Raw genomic sequence first — 20,669 nt, 5'->3', positions numbered from 1 at the left:
ACTAATTTGGAGAAAAGTAAGCCACTTACCTATAGCATAATGTTAGGATTCAATCCAGCAAGAACCACTATGACTGATAAGAAATGAGGGCTCTATTTTAGAACTTACTGAACTGTGAGTGCTGGTAATAACATCTATGGAAATGTGTTGTCTCTGTGTCTTATAGGATTGGCTGGAGCACGGGATGTAAGCAGGTCACACATATAAGATTAAAAAGGTGGGCATGAAGTGGATTGAAAGGAAAGGCAAATTGGAATCTGAAAGAATAAAGAGGAACCAACAAGACAAACTGGAAACTGCCCACAGCTATCTCTCATTGCATCTAAGCAAACAATGATCTATGCTTACGCATATTCTGGTCATTATATCTATATTACCATAACAGGATGCAAAGGAGCTATCTAACTTGAAAATTTTGCCATGTGGTAACCTGCATATAAAGCTTGCACACTTGACTTCAAAGTTGTATATGTTCCTGACCTGGGTCTCAGAGAAGCTGAAGGAGAACATCCAGAAAAAGCCAAAGGAGCTGCAGACCCTGCTCCTGCTGGAAATAAACAAAATAAATCTGTAGATCAAAGTCAATGTATGTAAATCGTACCCATTTGGGGTCCTGTGACGACCTTCCAAGCAAAGTAGCTGATGCTTCTCTTCCATTTTTCAAATCTTGCATAAATTCTCTTGTAGCCAATCTTAACCTGCAACCATACAAGGAAGAGAATTCTGGGAAATACATTTCAACTTAGCTAAATTGTCACATACAAAACCATCACAAGTGGATAGAGAACCATAGACTTCTTTTCAGTAAGACCATTTTTCAACCTCTGTGGTAAATTATCCTGTCTTGTTTTAATCATTGAATATTAAATCTTGTGACAAAGATTTAAGAATAAATGCTTTGCATGAGTGTGAGATATTAAGAACTATCATATATTGACAAATATAAGAGATTTATTAGCTTTCATTTTATTGTGGATCAGATTTATTTCTCAACACATCTCACATTACCATAATCCTCACAACTGCATTGTAGATTTTTCTCAATTTACTATGTGTTTCACTTAAAAACCAGGCTCAGAGGTGAAATAAGTTCCAAAGAACCCAGAATACAGGCTGAAACTTAAATCTGAACATGGGTCTTTGATATCAAGATCGTGCATTTTCTACTGGATTACAATGAGAAGGAAGACACTGTAGTTAAAAATGTTAAGAAAAAATATCAAGAATTTTCTACAAGCTTGAACAAGCTAGTGGCAGGTATGTAGAAGCAATGATAATTAGATAGCTTTAAAATAACTCATGTTGAAAAGGGATTCCACCCAGAGAAGAGAAAGTTGATAGGGTGGTCTTCACATATATGAAAGAGCCTTACTTGTATGATTGATTGCATGGTTGTCAAAAAGCTGATGACTCTGTGATTAACAGAAGATACTGACTCATACATGCAAAGGATATAAGTTATCTTAACACAAGTAAAAGATACGTAATTTACTATAAGCAGGCAGCTATACAAGCCAGGCAAAACACTGGCACACCCAGTCTGAGAGACAAGCCAAGCTCACTGACTCAAGTCCTCATGAAACAGCCTTTCTACTTGGATACTCCTTAATCTGAGCATCACATCCTTCAAACAGACTTCATTTGTCATTCTCAAAGGTTTTGTAACCTCTGACTATTATAGCTGTTATTCAAACTCTGTGCTTGACTCCTCACCAGGTTCAAGAAGTTTGTAAAAACCTCTGCACATGTCTGAGTTAAATTTTTCCAGGCATAGCACGTTCCTAGTTTGCCCAGTTTTTAGGCTTGCCCATGATCCATTCTCCTAGAAGTTTCCATATCCAAAAGTGAGTGGGTAGAAAAGAGGAAATGATCTTAAACTCTGAAACTAGAGGTCTAATTAAGACATTTTATGATAGTGAGACTTTTAAGAGACAGGAATGAGGATTATAGAATCTATGACATAAGTCTTTTTTAAATAGAAAAGGCCCTTTTCTCTCAGTTTGCTTTAACTTCTCCAAATCCCTTCCAAAATTTTATTCATTCACTTATTTAATCATTCACTTAAAAGAAATTTATTGAATGCTCACCGTATATCAGGTACTGTGTGGATGTCAAAAAACAGAAGACTTGACTAGGTTTCAGGAAGAGAATATAAAAACCCCTCTAGGTATACAACAAATAAAATTATCAGACTTCTACACATGATATTTTTCCATCAGAACACATCTGTAATTTGATACTTCTGCTTCCTTTGTAAGTAACATAATTTTTCTCTATAAGAAATTTTCATAAATATGTGTGTAATTTCTTTGTTGCCTGCAAATGTGGATTCCATGTGGACTAAGACTTGGCTACCTCCATATTAAGTTTATAAGCAAATTATTCATAGAAAAAGTATTTTCAACATTATGGGGACCATTTAGGAATACTTTTTCTCACTTTAACAATCAGCTAGAATTAGTTTTTAAATTTTCTGTTCAAGCAAAATGTAGCAGTCATGTTTTGTGAAATAATTATGAACAATTTGTGCAGATGCAGAGATGCGCATGACCATTTTATATTACTTTTCACCCTTTTAGTCCTTTTGTCCCCTTCCAGGATATGTGCAAATATTAAACTAAGTGCCTACCATATTCCACATACTTTATAGATGCTGATTAACACTGTCCTCCTTGCTTTAATAGCTTTCTGGGAACTCTTCTAGGTCTAAGTAGACTTGTATGTACCCTCCTTTCCTATGACTTCTTTTCTCACTGCTCATTCTAGTAGTATGGAAATTTCCTGCTTTGAATTTTTGCCTGTGAAATTTATAAATAGTTACACATGGTTTTTAACAACAACATCAGGAACAAGAAAAGCAAACTCTCAACTCCACCTGGCTGCTCGCGTACTTTCATCACTTTTAGTGATGATGCAACATTTGAGGAATGGTTTCCCCAAGGCCGGCCCCCAAAGGTCCCTGTTCGGGAGGTCTGCCCCATGACCCATCGCCCAGCCCTGTACCGGGACACTGTCACAGACATCCCCTACACCACTGCTCGAGCCTTCAAGATCATCCGTGAGGCCTACAAGAAGTACATCACTGCCCACGGACTGCTGCCCACTGCCTCGGCCCTGGGCCCTGGCCCACCACCTCCCGAGCCCTTCCCTGGTTCTGGGCCCTGAGCCTTGCGTCAGAAAATTGTCATCAAATAAGGAGATGTTTAATCCTTAGAAACCTCTTTCCTGCCCTGACTTGGGGCTCTTCATGTTTCCCCTTCTCTCCCTGCTTCTCCCCTTTGTCAGCTCTGAGCTTTGCCAGCCCTTTTCTATTTCTTTCCCCCCAGTTCCTACTGATTTTGTGTTTTTTAATCTAATAAAAGAGAAAGATCTCCTTTGTCTGGTGTCTGAAAAAAAATGATTTTAATCATTTTAACTATTTCTTGTAGTATTTTCTTCCATATGCCTAAATATACATTGAAGATTTTCTTGACTTTTGTGGTTTTAGATATTATCTATTGACTTCTTACTTTGGAAAATGAAAACCTCTCTCCTTTATACCACCTGCAACTTTTCTTTAGGCTTACACTTGTCCATGCACACACACCTCTCCTTACATCAACTTCCCAATAGCCATGTAATAAGTTTTGGTGGCAGTAATATTCAATTTTAATATTAAAGCAATATTGACAGCATCATGGTTCAGCTGTATAATATTATAATGATCCCATGTACATTCTTTTATATCTACTTTTTCCCCTTGTCTCCTTTCTTACTTACTTTTCTTTCTCTGCATACTGCTCTCTTGTGAAGGTTTCCAGTTTCTTACACCCCAGATCTGCTCCCTACTTTATTGACACTATTCTGCTGGTAACCACAGATTCTTGTAACTTCCTAAGAACAAATGGAAGGGAAATTTCTTGAGATTGTGCATATCTGATGTTGTCTTTATTATTATACTTGCATTTTATTGAGAATTCAACTGAATATGAGAATTCTATATATACTCTTTTAAAATGATTTCCCTGGGGTGCCTGGGTGGCTCAGTTGAATAGGCAACTGACATCAGCTCAGGTCATGACCTCAGGGTCCTGGGATGGAGCCCTGCATCAGTTTCCACATTCAGCAAGGAGTCTGCTTGAGATTCTCTCTTCCTCTTCCCCTCCCCTCATTCATGCCCCACCCCCTGCGCAAATAAAATTTTTAAAAACAAAATAAAATAAAGTAAAATAAAATAAAATAATTTCCCTCAGAGTTTTGAAGGTATTTCTACTTTTTCACCCTAGTTTCCAGAATTAGTTTTGAGGAGTCTGATGTTATTATGATTCCCAACACTTTTATGAAAACTGTTTTTTGTTTTTTCTCACAAAGTTCTACTTATTTATTTATTTTTTTAAAGAGAGAGCAAGCACATGAGTGTGGGAGAGGCAGAAGGAGGGAGGGAGAGAGGGGGAGGCAGGGAGAGAGAGAGAGAGAGAGAGAGAGAGAGAGAAAGAGAGAGAGAGAGAGAATCCCAGGCAGACTCCATGCCTGGCATGGAGCCAGACACATGGCTAGATCTCATCACTGTGAGATGATGATTTGAGAAGTTAAGAGTTTGAAATTTCACTGACTGAATCACCCAGGAACCCGTCATAAAGTTTTAGAATCATCTTTTTGGGACCAGTTATATGCCAAGATCTTCTTAACAACAGTCCCTTTCAATCTGAAAATTATATCCTTAAATCCTAGAAAATGTTTTAAAATAATATATTTGAAAATTTTCTATCTTTAATTTTTTTCCTATCGTCACCTTTTTAACTTCTGTTATTTATTTATTTATTTATTTATTATTTATTTATTTGTTTATTTATTTATTTATTTAAGATTTTATTTATTTATTTATGAGAGACATAGAGAGAAAGAGAGTCAGAGACACAGGCAGAGGGAGAAGCAGGCTCCTTGTGGGGAGCTCAATGCGGGATTCGATCCCAGGTCTCCAGGGTTACGCCCTGGGCTGAAGGTGGCGCTAAACCGCTGAGCCACTTGGGCTGCCCTTAACCTCTATTTTTTAATGTTCATCACCTACAGTGAACTCCTAGCTTTATTTTATATCTTTTATTACATTTGGAGAGATTTGCTAAACTTCATAATTTAATTCCTTAGATGCTTTGTCCCTGCAGTTGTTTCTAAGAGTACTTATGTTCTTTTCCCTTTTCTTCTTATTTCAAGGTCGCAGCATCTTCAATATTTATTTGAACACATTACTTACAAAATTTAATAAAAAATTTCTACTCTCTGAACTGTTTCATGATTCTTCAAACTTCTTTTGTCATCGGTTTTTTTTTTCTTGGTTTTTTTTTTTTTTTTGTCATCGGTTTTTTTATGCTCTCTCTTCCACCTTTATGAGACTCTTTTTTGCCTTCATATTTCTGGGGTCCTTGGTTTTCTGTTGATATTTCAGTTGGGGTATTAAGAAGTTGCTTGAATGCTCTTCTTCTACAGCCTAGGCTTATTTACTGGTTCTCTACGAGGTAAGGTGATCAGCATAGACCATTATGCTCAATACCTCTAGAATTTCTTCTACCAAAAGGAATGCTTTACTTTCCTGTCTGGGAGATATGGTCTGGCTACCACTGTTCTCAGATTCAAGGAGGAAAGGAGTCTCTTTCAGAATGTAAATTTTTCACTTAATCTCACTGTTTTCAACACAAGACTCTCCATCTTCTTTCGTACAGACTCATCAGGGATTAAACCTTTGGTTTTAACCACTCTAGAAGATATTACGTGATCTGGGTTCTAGGGATGGAAATGTAAAGTATACTATAACCCTTATAGCAGAAACATGCCTATCTATATTAGTACAAGGTATATTTAAGCAGAATTGCAATCGACTCAATCTCCAAATTGGGGGTGTAATGTCCTTGAATGGCTCAGCACAGCAATTGCAAGTTCTTAGAGAACAACATACAAGAAAGTTGCAAAATTAATATAAAATAATATCAGTAAATTTTAGAGTTATATAATTCAATGAACATCAAGTCACAAAAATATAAAATTCTTTACAAATTATCCTAAATCCCTCATAATGCCTCCCAATTCTATTTTATGATCTCTCTGTTCCTACATCATCCTGCAATCCTACTCACTTCCTATAATCTCACTGGTTTTAGAGGTCCACATTTCATTCTTTCCTGCTAAGTCCTTTGGTGTCCCTCCTAGATATTGCTTTTCCTTAATCCCCAGGCAATGCCAGATCTCCCTTTCTCTTATAACTTCCATCTTAATGAGGACATGTTTCTTCATTCTCTGTCAGTATCATATTTATTAATATGCTTAAAAAAGAAAAATCTAAGAGTACGCCCAGAAACAGAGGACAGAAATCCCTTTCAATTTCAAGATAGAATAATATTTAACCTAGATTCACTGTAGCTTCCCTTTCTGGTGAGGTTATGTATGCTTTATGATAATCTAAAATTCGCTTTCCTTGGAAATCTTCAAGCAGAGAGGAGGGCCAAACTTTAACTTATCTCTCCTCCTGAAATCTCTACACTAGAGCCGGTATATGATCCAATTAATGGTCCAGCGTATATAAGGTAGGTAACTGCCAATCTACACCATGGCTTCTGGTATTCATTGAGGCCATTTGAAGTGCTCACTTAAGAAAGACCCTTAGTTCAAATCCTGTGTAGATAAAAAGAACTTATAAATGTATTGAAGAGGATGGATTGTGAAAGAAAATAAAGTCTCTTTCTCTGTCTCTCTGTCTCTCTCTCTCTTTCACACACACACACACACACACACACACACACACACACACATACACACCCTCTACCTTTGGCAGTTAAAAATCATGACTAATTGCTTCTTAGTAGCTCCCAGTTGCTATGAGGGTGTAAAGAAAGATAGCTGATCTCTAAGGTAACAAGGGACCAAGTCAAATAAAGCCTATAGATTAAAGTCAACACTTTTACATTAAAGTGAAAATGGTATCCTGCACTGGCTCTGAAGTATAGGTGTCTTGTAATCTCTGTGACCAACAGCCTTAACCAAACAGGTTGCATTTAGAGCATCGTAGTTCAAAACTTCCAGCCAAACTCTCAGTTTGTTATCCTACTAAATCTTTGCTTAGAATTATATGAGTAAATGTTTGAAATTCAAGACAATTTGAGACATAAAAGACAAGGAGTTTTTAAGAAAGAGACTTCTGTTTGTACTTGGGCTGGTGGAGGAAGGCCAGGAGTTGGGGTCATGCCTTTCCCTGATGTGTCTTTTAAATATTTTATTTTATTTTATTTTATTTTATTTTATTTTATTTTATTTTATTTTAGAGAGAGAGAGAGAGAATGAGTGAAAGAAGGAAAGAGGGAGGGGGAGAGAGAGGGAGAACGAAAGAATAAGAAAGAGATAATCCCAAGAAGGCTCCAAGCGTAGTCTGGAGCCTGACATGGGGCTTGATCTCAAGACCCTGAGATCATGACCTGAGTGGAAATCAAGAGTCATATGCTTAATAAACTGAGCCCCCAGGTCCCCCCCTGATATATCTTTAAATAGAACTAAGGCCCTGATGTTGAATATTTCAGATGTTATGGTCTGTGGTGGTTTCCTTTCATCAACATGTTTCTGACTATACAGGGTACAAATACAAATAATATATGATTCTGCACACACATATATTTCCTTCTTTCTCTCTCGCCGTCTCATTCATTCTTTCCATCTTTTCAATTTACCTGAAAATCAGAAGACTTATGAGTCCTTAGCTGTTATCACTTGACAACTGTGAAAATCAGAAGAATCACTGAACCTCTGTGAGCCTAATTCCCACTCTGTAAAATGGGAATAATCACCATACCATTTTAACATCAGGGTTGAGGATCAAATATGACATTCATGAAAGCATTGTACACTAAAAAGTGTTATTAATATTCTTCAGAGTTTGAAGAAAACAAGGATTTATAGGCATGTGAATGGCAAAGGTACCAACCTAGCATCACTAAGGAAGAGATGTCTACTTTTAAGCTCATTTTTTAAAATACAAATTTTAGATTGGATTCTCTTCTAATTTTGACAGAACTTGGAAAATGTCAGACCCAGTGATATTTAATACCAACCAAATTTGGTAATGTTATGATAGCAAATAGTATGAAGATACATTTTAATTACTAATTCTTTCCTTTAATTCATCAAAAAGAATATTAATTATAACAGCCAATGTTTCCTGGGTGTGTACTATATTCTAGGCAGTGTTCTTTTTTTTTTTTTTTTTGGATTTTATTTATTATTTATTTATTTATTTATTCATTTATTCATTCATTCATTCATTCATTCATGAGAGACACAGGCAGAGGGAGAAGCAGGCTCCCTGAGGGGAGCCCAACGTAGGACTCAATCTCAGGACCCAATAATCATGCCCTGAGCCAAAGGCAGATGCTCGCTCAACCACTGAGCCACCCATGTGCCCCTGTAGGCAATGTTCTAAGCAACTTATGTGTATCATCTCATTAGGCCATTATAATAGCCCTAAGAGGTACTGTTTCCACTTTACTGATGAGGAAACTGAAGCACAAAAAAGGAAGTATTCACCTGATGGAGAAGCAACAGTGTCAGGGTTGGAACCCAGGCATCAGCCCGGAGTCTGGATTCATAACAAGTAGACTATATGACTTCCTAATTTAATGGGGCACTATCTACTGAGCGAATCGTTCATCAGTGGAAGTTGGGAGGAAAAGACGTTAAGACACAAACTATTCTATCTTCCCCACCAGTGGAGAAAGGGAGGCTGTCTCTTATAACACCACTGAAAGATTGTCACCCCGCCTCTGTCAAGCTGACATGTTCAAAACTCAGCTGGTCAGCCTGAGCCAGCTCTGAGTGGTATCAAAACAAGGTGAAGGAGGTTTCCTGGCAACTAGAGCAGCAACCTTGGCCTAACAGCCTGGGTCCTCAATTTTTCTTTCCTCAATTCCCTCAGACATGTCTTTCTTCCTTTTGCCAGATATCTTCCTCTTGGCTTCCACGAGATAGATAAAAAGCACTGAAGCTTGTTTTGTGAGGCCAGAGATAAGTTACCTTTAAAATTTGATATTCTATTGTCTGTTAGAATTTCTCCCCACCCTTTCTTAAATAAATATAGGTTGCTCATTTTTTAAAAAAAGTAAAAGAAAATTCCATTCCCTTCTATTTGATTATCATTTTGGAAAAGGTTGGGCATACCCTTTGAGAAAAACTGTTTTGGGACACTCGGGTCAAAGATCCCTATCCTAAGTTCTACTTTCAGCTGGGGTCCTGGGACCCCTCTTCCCCGGCTTCCCTGCAGCAGCGGCAGGTGAGTGACAATGGAGTCAAGCATCAAGGACAAAAGAGGCACCTTATTCCTGATGCTGTTTTTCTCCCAGGTAAAATGAGAAATCAAATCCTCTCCTCTCCCTGCAGCACTGTCCTCTCTGAACATGACATTAACTTCCACAAACGAGCCTGGTGGTAAAGGGGTGATTAGCTAGATAGGCCTTAACAGCTGGGCTCCAGGAGATGGAAGCGAGGTGGAGGAGGGGCATTATCAGGCTCGGGCCTTGTAGTTCTATCAACAGCGGCAGCAGCAGCAGATGAAAAGCTTCTAGAGGTGGGGGCAGGGGAGAGCCCAGATTGTAAACATCTCTTGCCTGTTGCCTAGAAGCAGTGGCAGCAAACAATCCAAAGACTGCTCCTAGGTTTTCAAAATTTCCTTTATACGCAGGGCTCTGTTTCTTTTTAAAATATGCGGCCATTTTATAAGGTCATCAGCACACATGCGACGTGCGCATATATCCTAATAATTTCCTAGTCACCATATGTAATTGCTTACCTAAAGTGCTCAATTATTGTTTAACAAAACCTTGTTAACGTTAGTCCATTAATCCCGGGGCTTTTGTAAGCCTTTTAATGACTTCTCTATATTTAGGCACTCATATTTGTAAGAATCAACAGAAAGAAGAAGATAGGCGGCTTTGTTTATTGGGAAATTCGATAATTCCTGAATGAGAGTTTTCTGAAACAAGCCGGGAGGAAGGACAGGAGTTCTGTATTAGAAATCAGTTTAAAATGTGATAACAGGAATATTATAGGCTGTCTCTGCAGAAATGAACTATGAAATACCACACACACATACAGCGAGAAAAGGGCAAGGTAGTAATAGTGGGAGATTTTAATTACCTACACATAGGACAGGATTACATCAAGTGGAGGAAGTAGGGCTGGATCTGGTGCAAAGCTGCTTTCTAATTCAATGTGTGCGTCCACCTGAAAAGGGAGAAAGGAGTGCCAGGTTAGGATTAAATAACATTTAGGACTCAAAGAAAGGAGAGAATATGGAAAGCAGTGATTAAATCTCATTAAGCGTATGATTTAATCCCAAATAGGAGCTAGCGGTGTTTAGAGACAACACGAAAATTTAGGAAGACAGAAAATAAAATACAGCATATAATCATTAATTCAAAAAGAGACAAGCCACTGAATTAAGGTCAGGGTAAATTGCAAGGAAGTGGTTTTTAAAAACACAGCATCACCCAGAATGCCAGTCCCACTAATACGTGGTAAAGTTGTTTAGCATTTTATAAGATCAAAGTGAGAAAGTAATGTCTCTAGAATGATGCAGCAAAGAAAAGGTTCCCCCTCCCTTTTTCAAGACCCAAAATTGTTAAAGGAATAGAAAATCAAATCCTCTATACTTTGGAAGAGAACTCTAAAAGGACCCAGGGGAGAAAAAGAGGCAAAGAAATTACCAAATCAGAGGACAAACCTCTTTTATGACATTAAAAGCACACAACTCAGCAAGGCATCCATTGGGCCATTAAGGGGATGAGTGGGAAGTCAGTGACAGATGAGGCCGCCGTTGCTGAGAGCCTGAATGAATTCTCTGCCTGCGTATTTACGAAAGAAGCTGAAGGTCACGTCCCGGAAACCGGGATACATTTTCTTGAGGGGAAAAGTGAAATGTTAAAAGGATTTTATGATCACACAAGAGCAGATAGTTGGGCAATTATAACTATTAAAAGTTGACAGGGCACAAGACCCAGATTAAGTATGTCACAGAAATCTGAAAGAAGTGCAAAGGAAACAGGAAGTGCGTTCAGCTTCATTTCTTGAGAGCGGGCTCAGAAGGAGAGGGAACAATCAGTCGAGCTGGGGACTCTTCTAGAATTACGTGTTCGAGAGAAATCTTCAGGATTTTTAGAAATCTAGCCACCGACAACTGAGTCACGGTTGCAGAGTGGATGGTGCTGACCCCTGTTTTGCAAACTAGGGAGATACATAATCTAGTAAAGAGTTAATATGAGCTTGATCACAAATAAAGGCATTTTTCACAGAAATAGGGCATTTGTGCACCATTCCACACAGGCAAAAAGGGATGTAAGCACTGCTTCTAAATTTCGGAGGTTACTTATGATAGCTTCATCTGTAATCTAGCTGCATTAAGTGAGGTGGTATAAGAGTAAATGAGAACAAATCAGAACTACCCTTAGACCCAAGAGGAATGTGTGTATATGATATGGAAAGGAAGGATTGTGGGAACTACTATCATTACTACTTTCCTCATCACTGTCATCATCAAGGTGACTATTAAGCGCATACTTGCATAGACACTTCAGCAAGGGAGCAGGCTGGTTGGTGGGAGTGTCTTTCTCTCCCTGTTGCAGGGTCTGAACTTCACACTGATTCATCTCGTCCTTTTCTGTCATTATGTTACCATCATGTCACCATATTACTTTTAAAGGCCAAAATAAAAATGTTCCACTTCTGAGGCTGCTTAGAGTAGACAACTCCATCCACCAGCCTCTGGCTGTGTTTTGATAACCAATAAAAATAGTCACAGCCCTGTGGAGTTAAAATCTGAAGGAAAAATGGCATTACTTAAAGTTCATTAATCACTTAAAAACTGTTTTCTTCTCCTTTCATCCTTCCTTCCTCCTTTCTTTTCTTCCTCCTTTCCTATGTTCCTTCTTACCTACAAATATTTGTTATATTTCATAGACCAGACTGTAAGATTTAACACTAAGACATGCAAACATGTATAATTCCCAGTGTTGTCGCAATATCAACAGTGTGAGGGCAGCTAAAATAACACAAAGCCCAGAGTATCCAAAACCTTTTAAGGAAGTACGTAAAACGGCCCCAGGCTAGTCAAGGAGAGGGTGGGGTGGAGAAGGAAGCTATAGGTGTTAACCAAGTGGAGGAGAAGTGAGAAAGGATATTGTAAAAAGAGTTTATTTACAAAAGCTTGGAGGAGAAATAACACAATGAACTACAAAATAACTTGTCTTGATTATTCCCTCATCTGTATTTTTATATTTCTTTTCTACCAAACTCTACCCCATCAACTACCTTTATTATTGAATTTAAGATTTGTTTGTTTTTTTTTTAAAGGTTTATTTATTTGAGAGAGAGAGAGAGCACAAGCAGGGGGAAGACCAGAGGGAGAGGGAGAAGCAGGCTCCCCGCTGAGCAAGGAGCCCAATGAGAGTCTCAGTCCCAGGACCCTGGGATCAGGGCCTGCGCCAAAGGCAGATGCTTAACCAATGGACTAAGCCACCAGGCTCCCCTGAATTTAAGTTCTTATATCTTCTTAGAAAGAAAAGAACAATAGCAGAAAGCAGAACAAAGTGAGAGCTGAGTGATTTAGAAAAAAGATATAATAAAAGTGCTCATAAATTTCAGAAATATATGTACTTTTACTTAAACTTTTAATTATTGACCTAGAAGGGCATAATATTAAAGTGAAATTTCTGTGGCTGAGAGAGAGAGAGAGAAGAGAAGGGAAGAGAAGAGAAGAGAAGAGAAGAGAAGAGAAGAGAAGAGAAGAGAAGAGAAGAGGAGAGAAGGTAGGAACATTGACAGGATTGAAAGCATCAGGGTCTCTGGACCTAAAGGAGAAAGAATAGTTCATGCAAGAAGGAATAGTTCATGCAAGAAAGAGGACAATCAATGCTGGGGCTACCTATCATAACTTTGAATAAAAGAGTGTACAGTAGAAAAGCAGTATGGACCAGAGTCACCATGGGGGCCATCGTAGGAAGGTCAACATGAAAATAATGCTCCCCCCAAAAAAAAAAAAAGAAAATAATGCTCCCTATTTTTTCTTACCAAACCATTCCAACAGACTCGAGAGTAGAATTCAAAGTTTCATTTATGTACAACACTCAATGCTTATCACAAGTACTCTCCTTAATCCCCACTACCCATTTAACCCATCCCCACCCACTTCCCCTCCAGCAACATTCAGTTTGTTCTCTGTAGTTAAGAGTCTGTTTCTTGGTTTGTCTGTTTTTCTCTCTCCTATATAATTTGTTGTTTTGTTTTGTTTTGTTTTCTATTCCACGTATGAGCGAAATCATATGCCAAACCATCCCACTGGAAACTAGTGAAATCATTCTTGCAGAAGTACTGAACATCATTCCCTTCTAGTTCTAAAGCTCTGTGAGACTGGAGACCTGAATACATGCCCATTGTTCCTCATCCAGAGCCCTGCCAGGAAGTTGGTTTAGCACTGATCAGCTTTAACTTTTTCTTTATTTTTTTTATAGATTTTATTTATTTCTTTTGAGAGAGAGTATGCGCAGAGGAAGAGGCAAAGGAAGAGGGAGAGAATCTCAAGCAGACTCCACACTGAGTGTGGAGCCCAATGTGGGGTTCTGTCCCCCAATACTGAGATCATAACCTGAGCTGAAATGAGGAGTCAGAAGCTCAGGATACATACCTGGGTGATGTAGTGGTTGAGCATCTGCCTTTTGGCTCAGGTCATGATCCCGGGGTCTTGGGATCAAGTCCTACAGTGGGTTCCCCACAGGGAGCCTGATTCTCCCTCTCCCTCTGCCTATGTCTCTATCTCTCTCTGTATGTTTCTCATGAATAAATAAATAAAATCTTAAAAAAAGAAGAGTCAGAGCTCAAGTGACTGAGCCACCTAGACACCTCAGCTTTAACTTTCTTACCATCTTCATCTGAATGTATGGTGGAGTCACTGTGCTTAGTGACATTCTTCAATGTTAGTATCAACAAGGAGGATTCTCAGAAAATGGGAAATTTTTGGTAGTCCTAAGTCTCCTTTCATCTTTCTGTTCCATATCTTTAATAGTTCTCTGGTTTCCCTCAAACAATGTATCAAGCCCTGCATTTTGGAGAAACACCTCTAATCATTTCTCTATAGCACATGATGTGCCAACTCTACCTGGGTTATTTCCCATTAAGTGAGTCATCACTAATTGTAGAAAACAAATCTTTATCCCTAAATAAGAGGAATTTAAAAGCAAATTGAGCAAGATGACAGAAATTTGTCTAGAATGAGGTGAGACTGGGGAGGGGCTGCTTTGGGACTTATCAGAGGCCCTGTAAATATGACATTAAAAATATTGAACATCCAGCATCACACTGCTATAATGCTGGAGTCCTGCACAAATTGGCCAATGTGTATGTTTTAGTTACTAGATCATAGAGTATTCATGTTTATAAATCAAAATACATGAAAGCAACTTATTTTATCTACCTGATTCAGAAAGTAGGGTCCCTACTGAAAAGAAAAATAATGTTTGCATGCCACCTGTTATTTCTCTGCTTATTTGATTTCAGACCAGAAATGGGTTATACCAAATAATTCTAAATTTTTAGAAATCATATGTACTAAATGATTAATTAATTGACCATTTTGCAAATAAAAATAGGGGCTATGAGTCACTTTAATTCTCAGACAAATAATCAAGGAACAAAAATATCAATTGATCAATATATATATATGATTAATCATATGTATATATATGATTATATATATGAATATATATATGAATATATATATATATATATATATATATATATATATATATATATATATATAAAATTAAGAACACGGAGCTGATTTCAGCAAATTGGAGCTCAGGTCAAGGACTACCTTTGACTTGCTTTCTGACCTTTGGCAAATCGATTAAAATTTATCTTTACTCACATGCCACATCTTTAAAAATGAAGACTGTTATTTTTAAATCTCCCTATCCATCCAAACAATTGCTGAAATTTAAGAGATGAACCTTAAAAAATAACTGCAATAAATACCATATGATGAACATTACTTTAAAGTAAGACTATGATACATAGCAGAACTCTATAAATATTTGGGGAAAAAAAGGAACATTTCTAGAAACAATACTTAGATAAACTAAGAGAGAGTCTCTCCTGGAAGGAATGGAAGCCTAAAGCCAAAATACTAGAGTGAAAATGTTTGAGATATTGACACACTCCTAGGCATGGTTTCTGAAAGAAAAGTTTTCATTATGAGGGAAAACATTTCCCTATTGTCAACATCTCCTTCATGTTTCTCCCTTGTTTGCAGCTCTGGATGCATCACTCACTGCTGATGCTAAGGCAAAAGCCAGAATGAAGCTTTAGTAGATGTATGTTAGTTTCTTCAACATAATGGTTTTCCATCAAGTGACACATGCTTTGGTCACTCCAAAATCTCTTCCAAATTTAATGCGTGCTTTCTTCCCATATTTTACTCTAATTTTCTCAAGCAACCATAATTTATTTCTAGATATCGAATGCTATGTGTAAATTGTAAAAAAAAAAAAAAAACTACATATAAAAATAGTTTGTTAAAAGACAAAAAGTAATTAAATAAAAGATGCTTTATAAGTATTTCAAAATAATTTTATGAATTCTCCCATAATTTTTAGCATCTGGATATACATAGTCCATTTCCCACCTACAGCTCCAAATGTCAATTGTGTCTACGAACATTCCAATACAATTTACAGATATTTCTGAATTCAAAAAAATATTAGAGAAATAATTTATAACCACATTCCTAAAAATATCTAGGAACAGTCTGAGAAATATTTTTTTAAAAGTCAGAGTTGAGATTAAGCCTATTTATGGTAACAAAAAATGGATTTTTAATAGCCCTCACCCTTCCCCACAAAGATCATCTGAGTTAGATGCTCTACTATTTTAAAGATCATTTTAATTTGCATGTGGTATTTTCATAAAAGTACCTTTGGAATTAACCAACTCTATGTTGCTAATGTAGTATACTTAAAAATATATAGAATATATGTTCAATCAGCTGTGTTTAGATATAATACCTATGATTACTCTGTAAGTCCCCTTGGTACTGACTTTGTAAATGCCAAATTTAAAAAGTTACATCAAATTTTCTGAACTATGTAACTTTACCATATTAGATGATGTCTAAAGTTCTTAAAAATATACTGCCACGTGGGAAGTTCTCACATATGTCCACTTTTAGAAAGACCTTAAAGTGAGGAAAGCTCAAGGAAGAGGCTGAGGTAAGTTGTAGGAACAATGGTATCTTTCCTTGTTCTTCATCTAGATCTCTGACTGATGAATCAGAGTTCTCTTAGATTGACTCACCCTGGAAGAAGCACAGCCTAATTAGCAACTGATCTTGAAAACAAGGTGGAGGATGCCATTAAATAATATTTAGTAATCTAGGAAGTCATATAAATGCATTGTTAAAATGGAAGAGGCAAATTATAAAATATTGTGAATGGCAATTCATTTTTGTGAGCAAGGAATAAAAACTATATAAGTACATATAAGTACAGATTAGTTAAGATTATCTCTAAGTGATGGAGTTATTAAAGATTTTTTGCTTTATATGTATCTTCAACAACAAACATTATTCTGTTAGAAATGGTATTTTTAACTTTAAAAATAAAATTTTTGTTCTCTCCTCTGAGATACTCCTTTAATATGCAGATCTGATATTTAGACATAAATTTTCCTCTGTGTTTCATGCATATTTATATGTATAGATTACATAAATAAATATATCTTGTAACTAATGACAAATTTACATGTACATAAAATTAGTCAGGTCTTTTAACCTAACTATTTAATAGCCACCAATTTTGCTGAGACCCTTAGGTTGATTTTATAACATGCTAACAATAGGCATATACTTTTGACTTTTTAAACTAATAAGGTCACATACAAATAATAGTTACTGGTTTGTTTCTCCAATTATATGCAGAGATTCTTAGAGTCATAAAATTATTTAGGGCTAAAAGAGATCATTCAGCTTCGCCAGTAAATTTTACAGATAAGGATGCTGAGGTTCAAAGAGACTAAGAAATGACCCAGGGTCACTTAGTTAGCTCACTGCAGCCACGTTTTCTCAGTGGAGTCCCTTTAAGGTCATAGTGTATACAAAGGGCCAGAAAGAATTTGCTTTTGTCCTCTGAAACCGTTTGCTTTACTCTATTTGAAATTCTGAAGTTGTCTTTATTTAATTTTAAAGTATTTAGTTTATCCTCTTAAAATATGTCTTGTAATCTTAATAAGTGCTTCAAAGGAAACCACATTGAAGACAATCATGGTTGTAAAATATATGTTAAATATAAAGCTAGGACTTTAAAAAAGTTTTGATCTTATGTTCTGATTCCATTTTGCTGATTTGTTGAATTTTCAAGAGCAGTTTTAAAGATTTCAATTTAAAGGTCAAGTGGTGTAAATGCATGTGTCTGACAGTCTTACATATGAATGATTCAAAAATAACTTAGTGTTACACATAGTCACACACACAAACACACACATATACATATAGCTCCAACCAGTTACAACCATGCATTGAGCTCATTTTACAATAAATGATATAGAGTATAATAATCTATTTTAACTGTTCTATATGAGGAAAATTTAAAACGTTGATCACATTTGGGAAGCAATGTGGTATAAAGGAAGGGCTTTGGAGTCTTAAACACATGGAATTTCAAAAACACCCATAAATACTCAGACCTCGAGGTAAATTGTCCAACTGCTCTGAGCCTGTTTTCTTATCTGGATGTGGGATTTAGATCTACCTAGAAGTAGTTTTTGAATGATATGAAATCATTTGCAAAGCACCTAGATTATTGAATGACACACATAAAACATTCAATATATTCATTGCACCTTATTTTTAAAGTTCATATAAACAATGAGTGAGCAATATTCTTTTTGAAGTCCAATTAATCTATAATTTCCTTCCATTTATACTCATCTGATTGTTCACTGTTATGATGACAGGCTACAGTCTCATTTTATTCCACAGCTTGGCCAACCATGAAAGAATAGATTCCAGGGAAGACCTGCTCTCCTCTAAGGAGAATAGGAAGCTTACAGAAAGGATATACTATATGTTTTGTATTTAAGAAATTCAATCATCTTCTTCCATGTGCAGAGAGAGCCAGATTGTGGATGACTCCAAAAAAAATATCAAATTTATAAGGTTTTCTGAAAATTTATTGTTACTCATCACACTTTCCATGAATGCAAACAATACCTGTTGCTGAGGATTTAGGTGTTAAGTTTTGTTTTTTTTTTTGTTGTTGTTGTTTTTTTTCCTCTGAAGAGGTGTGAACAGCAAACTAAGGAAGACACAGCAGCTATCCCCAGCTATTTCAATGGCTGTCATATTGCATTAGCCTGGTTACCAGCAACAGAAATGGACTTGGAATGGTTTAAGCAGAAACCAAATTATGGAGACTTTATTAGGCAGCTTACAAAATCACTGGTAAGGCTACAGAACCAGGCTTCGGAAACTGGACATAAACAAGGCTTAGTAGCAACCAGAATCTCATCCCAAATCAGCCCACAAAACCAGTCCAAGGAGTACCCACTACTGCCACCCCACTGGGATGGGATTTCACAGCTTGTACTGCTATCACCCCAGCTCTGAACACTGAATACCATGGCTGCTCTCCCAGGCTGCCACCCTTAGAAATACAACCTTGCAATTGCAACCATGCCACTGCTTACTCCTCCAGTGCATGGTCCGTGGTCCACTCTTTCTAGCACCAGATTTAAAATTGAGCTAAGGGAGACTGGGAATAAATACTTCTGTCTTTGTCTCTCCCTTGCCTCATCCCACCCAGGATTCACAAATCAGTGTTTTCTAAACACAAGAAGGGTTCAAATGCTGGGCAGCCAAGGAAATAAACAAAATAATCCACTACATAAGTGGAATGGGGAGGAGAGTTTTTCTGAGTTTCTACAACAGAAGGTAGGACCAGGAAGTTAAATGTATCAGGCGGGGGTGGGGTAGGGAGGAGTTGGGGTTTTCAGATTTAAACATGATAAAATACAATGCAAAATAAAATTATTAAAGAATGAAATTATAACTCTAGAAAGTTGGGAACTCCCTGCTGCTACAGGAGTTTAAGTCAGAGCTACATGGTTATCAGAAAAGAGTGCTATAAAAAATTCCACAGTGGCAGTCAAAATTCCTATGATTTTGTCCTTCTGATGAGATTAGGATACTGCTGCAGGTTAATGCTTTCATGTCCATTTCTACCATTTTTTAGGTTATGATCTGGTTGCAAATATCTCCAGAGGTCTGGTACAGCCAGAGCTCCCACCTTCCTGTGCATCCTCAGCCAATTTAGTAAACTCCCAGCCAATCTCAGGGAGCTGAACAACAGCGTCTTTTATGTCTGCTATAACATGGACATGACCGAGAAACTGATTCCAAGGAGATAAAGGAGATAAAGATCACTAATTACAAGGAGATAAAATATACATTTTTACAAACTTAACAACATGTATTTCTGTGGTATGTATCTCTATCTACATGAAATATACACATATATGCTCTGCAACATATGATATGTATGATATATGTGATATACATGTCATATTTCCTACATAAAAGTAAAGGTGCTAGTGGAATAAATCTGCAAGCAGACAGTATAGGTTATGAATAATAACAGTAAAGCTAGTAGATCACCTACCAACATTTATACAAAAAGCGCAATCAGACCCTTAACTTTTAGATGTGATTGGTACTTGTAAGGCTTCATAATTACTTATGCTTCTGAATTTGTTTATTAATAATAATGACACTGCTTATAATAATATAGTTGTTGCACTGTTAAGTGCTTCAGCACTATGTTAAGTGCTTAAGTGTGTCGTCTGATGCAATCATCACAGCAACACAATAATTTTTTTATCCTCATTAACAGATGAAGACATAGCCTTGAAGTTCTTACCTATGCTGTCCAGCTTTGCAAAGCCAGCTGGAGATAGAGTCTGGTGGAGTCTCTGACTCTAGCGTTCTGGTCCTTAGCAATGCCCATCAGTTTACTGATACTTTTGCATCTTTTCTGATCACTATGTCCTAGCCTTTCCAGTATTGTTTCTCAGCCACCATGTGATGTTTCTCTATTTCTTGATGTATAACTTCAGTATGTGCCCAAGGCATTTATGTTGTCCACCTGCTTTCATCCACATAGCACATAAGTATTCAGTTTTACAGCTATCATTTATCTCTTTACACAGATCCCTCCCAATAGAAAACATTGTAAGAAGCCTCCCTTTAACACTGGGAGAGCAGCTGAGGTCCAGATCCTCTGGACATCATTGAGGTCCAGATCCTCTGGACATCATTGGATGTCCCCAATGATCAGTATAACTCACAGAAAATGCACATTTGACATCTCAGGAAACTGCTGGGGTGTCAAAGTTGAACTTGAGAAATCCATAGTGGGGAGGTTTCAGAGGAATCTGGTGTTTAGCAACAGAAGATAGACCACTTAACAAAAGCACACAATTTTGCAAAAACTAGTTGCACTCACAGCAGTTTTAAAATTAGTCCTGTCAAACATCATAGGCCCCACTAGTAAGGCAACCACTATTGAAGATGTCATCTCCTTCCACCCAATGCAAAAATCTGCTCTATAACACCCATGACA

General features: G+C 37.1%; 1 long non-coding RNA gene across 1 annotated transcript; it reads right to left on the bottom strand.

Moving 5' to 3' along the window:
- Positions 1–601: 601 nt before the first annotated feature.
- LOC140598582 (uncharacterized) lies at positions 602–10,851 on the bottom strand. Its single transcript, XR_012001038.1, has 3 exons — positions 10,733–10,851; positions 10,147–10,233; positions 602–698 (listed from the first exon to the last, which is right to left on the bottom strand). It is a non-coding gene; the product is annotated as an uncharacterized lncRNA (long non-coding RNA).
- Positions 10,852–20,669: the final 9,818 nt, after the last annotated feature.

This window comes from Vulpes vulpes, chromosome 4 (assembly GCF_048418805.1).
Source record: "Vulpes vulpes isolate BD-2025 chromosome 4, VulVul3, whole genome shotgun sequence".
NCBI lineage: Eukaryota > Metazoa > Chordata > Mammalia > Carnivora > Canidae > Vulpes > Vulpes vulpes.
Note: the sequence above shows the minus strand (reverse complement) of the source record. Positions and strands in the feature narration are given on the sequence as shown.